At 44.1% G+C, this 4,856-nt stretch overlaps 1 protein-coding gene across 1 annotated transcript in view; it reads left to right on the top strand.

Annotated features, from left to right (window-relative positions):
- Positions 1–4,856, top strand: part of RNF181 (ring finger protein 181) — a 166,822-nt gene that overhangs the window by 102,495 nt on the left and 59,471 nt on the right. The gene's annotated exons all lie outside the window — the stretch shown is intronic.

Below are 4,856 nucleotides of genomic sequence, written 5' to 3'. Positions count from 1 at the left end.
CTTTCGCATTTCTACAGTCTCTGCAATGTTCTAACCTTTGCAATGTTTTACTTTTACTATCGGGACGCGGGTGGCGCTGTGGGTTAAACCACAGAGCCTAGGACTTGCCGATCAGAAGGTCGGCGGTTTGAATCCCCACGACGGGGTGAGCTCCCGTTGCTCAGTCCCTGCTCCTGCCAACCTAGCAGTTCGAAAGCACCTCAAAGCACAAGTAGATAAATAGGTACCACTCTGGCAGGAAGGTAAACGGTGTTTCCGTGTGCTGCTCTGGTTCGCCAGAAGCGGCTTAGTCATGCTGGCCACATGACCCGGAAGCTGTACGCCGGCTCCCCCGGCCAATAAAGCGAGATGAGCGCCGCAACCCCAAAGTCGGCCACGACTGGACCTAATGGTCAGGGGTCCCTTTACCTTTACTTTTACTATCAAATATTTCATAGCTGATTTAACCGTTTCATCCTGAGTGTTCCATTTTAACAGCAAGTTATACATTTTTGAGAGTACCTTAGTTTTTGGTTCTAACAGTTCTGTTTCTAGTTTCAATTTTTCCACCTGGAAGCCTGTTTTTTTGTCCATATTAAAGGCCTCTCTGATCTGAGCATAATGTAACCAATCTCGCACTTTATCCTTTAATTTCTCAAAACTCTGCAATCTCCATGTGTCTCCATCTTTTTCTACTATTTCCCAATATTTTGGCCAATTGGCCTCCATATTGAGTCTTTTCTGAGCCTTAGCTTCCATTGGTGACAACTACCTTGGGGTCTTACTTTCTAATAAATCTTTATATCTTGTCCAGACATTAAACACTGCCTTCCTGACAATACGGTTCTTGAAAGCTTTGTGAGCTTTAACCTTGTCGTACCACAGATATGCATGCCACCCAAATACGTTGTTGAACCCTTCCAAATCCAAAATGTCAGTGTTCTCCAGAAGTAGCCAATCTTTCAACCAGCAGAAAGCTGCTGATTCATAGTACAATTTCATGTCTGGCAGGGCAAACCCCCCTCTTTCTTTAGCATCAGTTAATATTTTAAATTTTATTCTGGGCTTTTTGCCCTGCCAGACAAACCTGGAGATATCTCTCTGCCACCTCTTGAAACACTCCATCTTGTCCACAATCTGCAAGGTCTGAAACAAAAACAACATTTTTGGCAATACATTCATCTTTATAGCAGCAATTCGACCCAACAAGGAAAGCTTCAATTTTGACCAAATTTCTAGGTCTTTTTTAATTTCTGACCAACATTTTTCATAGTTATCTTTGAATAGATTCAGATTTTTAGCTGTCATATTAACCCCTAGATATTTCACCTTTTTCACCACATTTAGGTCTGTCTCCTTCTGAAACCTTTCTTTTTCTGAAGTTGTCAAGTTTTCCCCCAAAACCTTAGTTTTCTGCTTATTTAATTTAAATCCCGCCACCCGACCAAATTCTTGAATCAGTTCTAACACCCTTTTCATACTAGATTCTGGCTCCTGTAATGTCACAGTCACACTTCTTTGAAGTCTCTCAGCCCCACTCACCTCACAGAGTGTTTGTTGTGGGGGAGGAAGGGAAAGGAGAATGTTAGCCGCTTTGAGACTCCTTAAAGGGAGTGAAAGGCGGGATATCAAATCCAAACTCTTCTTCTTCAGTAAAGCGAGATGAGCACCACAACCCCAGAGTCAGCCATGACTGGACCCAATGGTCAGGGGTCCCTTTACCTTTACCTTTTACTGCAGCCCACACCTGCACATGTTTGCATTTGTTTATGGGGACCAACTTCTGTCTTTTCCTGTTCATACCAGGAGACATTCCTCTTTTGGGGGGGGGGGCAGGCCCAGAGCTTAGAGACTATTTTAGTTAAGCGATATATAAATTGTTTAAACCAATAAATAAACACACACACCATGCCAAACTTCCCAGTTTTCACTATGTATATCAACAGTTAGTGAATTCCAGGAGAACAATCCAGAAGCCATTTTGACTCTCCCAAATTGACCTCAAATGCCGATATTTCTCTGCAAGGAGGAAGGAAATGGGAAAAGCTTTCTAGTTGTCTTTGGACTGCAGGGGCTTGCACCTCCCTGTAAATGCAGTCTGGCAAGTATCTGTTTGGCTGAGCACACTATTAATATGTGTAAAAGATTAAGGAACTATTTACCATCTCAAAGGAATGGCCAGGCTACACAGAAAAGGCAATCAAATAAGGTATTATCAGGTATCCTGGCTGACAGGACTGAAGCAACACTCTCCTTTCTGCTGGGCTGGGGACCACCTCTTTCTGTGATGTATGTATGATGTTTTGGGGGGTGGTCTTGAGCTACAGGGGAGGCAATTTCAAAAGTCTATATAGGAGCTTTCACACCAATGTTCTGGTTCCTCTCCTTCCCTGTGTGGGAGGAGTGGGGGACCCTTTTGCAACAGTTTAATAAAGATCAGGCTTACTAGCCTCTTTGCTTCTCAATATTCTCTGGTTGGCCTGTGTTATTTTCTCCTACAGATAGAGAACCTACTTAAGGACTCTATACGGGCTCTTGGATACCCCGTAAGGGAAAGGGAGCTGTATTTTTCTTACAACACTTACGTTTTCCCATCAAATTGCAGTCTTGTGCATGCTAGGCATTATGGGGCTTGTTTTTTAAATGCAGAATTTGGAAACATCTTCTCAAATGTAATACAAAAGGATAATGGTTTGGGGAACAAATTCCTGCATTGGCTAACTTAAAAGGACAGCAGTGCCCCCTGCTGTCCAGAATGAAAACTCCAAGGAAATGGTTTCTGAAAAAAACATTGTGAGGATGGTTTAAAGTACCGGTACTAAATGAGAGTGTTTCTATGTTAGCATTCTAGGCAGGAGTGAATAATGTTTTGTGTTCGTGTCAATAGCTTTCTTAAACTGAACTGCCAATGAAAAACGTCACAATGTTGGGGTTTTTTTAAATGTGGGTGTTTTAGAAATCAAAATTTGAAATGGGTTTTTGTAGGGGGAGGCCAGTGCTTTTTTTCTGGGGGTACTCAAGGGTATGTTGTACTGGCAGTTTTTTGTGCATTGTTTTTTTTTCAAATGTTAGAAGTACAGCACTTAACTGTAACAACTTCATGCTGAGCACTGACACCTTTTTTTCTATTAAAAAGAAAACCACTTGGGAGAACAATGGTTTGAAACCGAGTCATCTAAAGCAGCCTTCTGCAAGGTGCTGGCTGGAACCAACGGGCATTTTATTCCAAAACATCTGAAGAACATCACATTGCGAATGAAAGATTTAAAGGGGGGAAATTCTTGTTTGCAAAGCTGTGAACTTACACTTGCATCTTAAGTCTTCTGACTGTAAAACCTTTTTGGTAAAGTCGAACACAGACTGAGGTTTGGCTTTGGTTAGGGCATTCTTTCCTTTTAAAGAAAAGTACTAGATTTTGTTTTGCCTTTCCTGGTTGCTTTGAAGATTCCCCACCACTGCCTAATGAAAACTGGGTGGGTCATGTGCAATTGAGAAATAAGCAGGGAGTGGGGTCTTGCCCAACTTGTAAACAACTTGTGTTTGCTTTGGCTTAATGATTGTCTGTGGTCCAAAGCAGGCCTGCTCACTCCTGAGTCAATCTGTTTAGGACCATGCTGATTTACTTCTGACAGATTCAGCCTTTATCTCAGTTGCAGATTCTCTCTGTGTACAAAAGATTGCTGGCTTAGTCCTTGAAATTACCCAGTTAAAGAATCTGAGGTTTCAGAGTTGGGAAACGCTCTTCTCTGCCAGCGAGCTTGGAGAGGTGTGGATTGTCAGGGAAGGCTGTACTCTGCTAGAAGACAGACGTTAACTGGATCCCACCGCCTTCCGCAAAGTCATTGGGGAGCAGGCTGATGTACTTCAATGCAAGCCTTGTTGATCTCCCCAAAACTGCAAAGAAGGGAATGTTTCTTGCAAGTATTAATGTACCTTCCATGGAAAAGGCGCACTTGGGCCTCCATGTATGTCTTTTTGTCTAGCTAACTTCCACCCTAACCAGTTTTTGGTGCATAGCTGCAACCTGCTTAACCAAGTGAGAAAATGGGTCAAGTGGGTGGATTGGAACCTGCCTGTCCTGAAAGCCACACCATGGTGCTGCTAAACTCTGGGTTTCAGTGTTTGCAATGCTAACCTTCCTTTAAAAAAATCATCTGCAGCTCCTCAAGATATTGAGAGGGAGGTTCTTTCTCCTAAAAGAAAAGCAGCTAATTATCAGGATGTTAGGGGAGCCGTAGTACCTGTGGTGGGGGACACGTTTGCTGCTTCTGGGGTAGCTTGTCCCCACCCTCCATTCAGTTATCGCCTGTGGCTCCTAGAAGCTGCCAGCATGTGACAGTGGTCACACCCCGGGAATGGCTTTGATTGGCCAGCTGAACCAGGTGAGGGCAGCTGATGGGTCTCAAACCCTCTGTCACTAAGGAACTTCCCCTACATGCAAAGAGAGGCTGTGGTGAATGGAGCAGTTTCTGTACATGCAGAGACAGGAGGGGCAGATGCGGCTCATCAACTTGAGAAGGGAGCCCATCTAGGAGAAGGAAAACACTGATCCTAAACTTCCACTGCCTGGTGAGATACTTTCAGAAAAGAAGGCTACAAATCCAGAGTGGAGCCCCTAAGACGGTGGGGTGGCGTCTTGTATGCCTCCTCCTGGCAACTGCTGCAGCCAGTCTGGTGCCAAATGTATTACTCTGTGGACCACATCAGCGGGGCTGAGGATGGGGTCTTGTAATCTGGACAACCCAGGACCTCCATACACACTGCCCAAGCTTGCACCCTTGGATGTTGCTAAGACAGCAGTAGTGCATTTGATTCTGGTCATTTTGGTCTGAATAGAGACAGTGGTTTCTTGACCCACAAGAAGACAGCAGCCAACC

This window comes from Podarcis bocagei (genome assembly GCF_964188305.1).
Source record: "Podarcis bocagei genome assembly, chromosome: 7".
Taxonomy (NCBI): domain Eukaryota; kingdom Metazoa; phylum Chordata; class Lepidosauria; order Squamata; family Lacertidae; genus Podarcis; species Podarcis bocagei.
The sequence above is the reverse complement of the archived record's forward strand: the minus strand, read 5'-3'. Positions and strand labels throughout refer to the sequence as shown.